The sequence below is a fragment of the Penaeus vannamei genome, chromosome 13 (assembly GCF_042767895.1).
Source record: "Penaeus vannamei isolate JL-2024 chromosome 13, ASM4276789v1, whole genome shotgun sequence".
Taxonomy (NCBI): Eukaryota; Metazoa; Arthropoda; class Malacostraca; order Decapoda; family Penaeidae; genus Penaeus; species Penaeus vannamei.
This window is the reverse complement of record NC_091561.1, coordinates 38,205,718-38,206,524: the sequence shown is the minus strand read 5'-3', so window position 1 is coordinate 38,206,524 and position 807 is coordinate 38,205,718.

Here is an 807-nt window from a genome sequence, read left to right as displayed (position 1 = left end):
TTCCCTTATCCCTTCTTTCCCTCTCTCTATTCCTCCCTCTACCCTAACATTTACCATTACCTTTATCCCTTATACTTCCCCTCATCCTTTCTTTTCCTTCTCCTTCCCCTATCCCTATCCCTCCCCCTGCTCCTACCCTTACTATTTCCCTTATCCCTTCTTTCCCTTCTCCTTCCCCTTTCACTTACCCTACTCCTTTTCTTAAGCCTTTCCCTCCCCCTTCCCCTTTCCTCCCCTCCCTCCCCTCCTCCCTTCCTCCTCTCCTCCCTTCCTCCCTCCCTCCTCTTGTATTTGTGTCTGTTTTTCTCTCTTCTTAGAAGGAAGTTCGAAAGGTCAGGATTTTTTTTATATCCCAAGGTCAGAAGAAAGGAGGAGGAGGAGGAGGGAGGAGGAAGGGAAGGGGGGATAGGGGAGGAGGAGAGGAGAAGGGGAGAAGGGTAGAAGGGGAAGGAGTGTAATAAGGTGATGGGGAGATGATAGGAGGGAGGGGGAGATAGATGGAGGAGGGACATGGAAAGGGGTTGGTGGAGGGAGAGGGAGGAGAGGGGAGGATAAGAAGAGGAGAGGAGAGCAGAGGAAGGAGAGAAGAGGAGGGAGGAGGGAGAAGAAGAGGATAATGAGGATGATGAGAATGATGATGATTTTGGAGGAGAGTGAGAGGGGGAGGAGAATAGGAGGATTTTGGAGGTAGGAGGAGGGAGGGAGGGAGGGGGAGGGGGAGATCCCAGCAGATCCGGTTGGGAGGCGTTGCGTTAATGAGGAAACGCCGGTGTGGCAGAGGTGGCCGAGGCATTGCATCGGCCACGT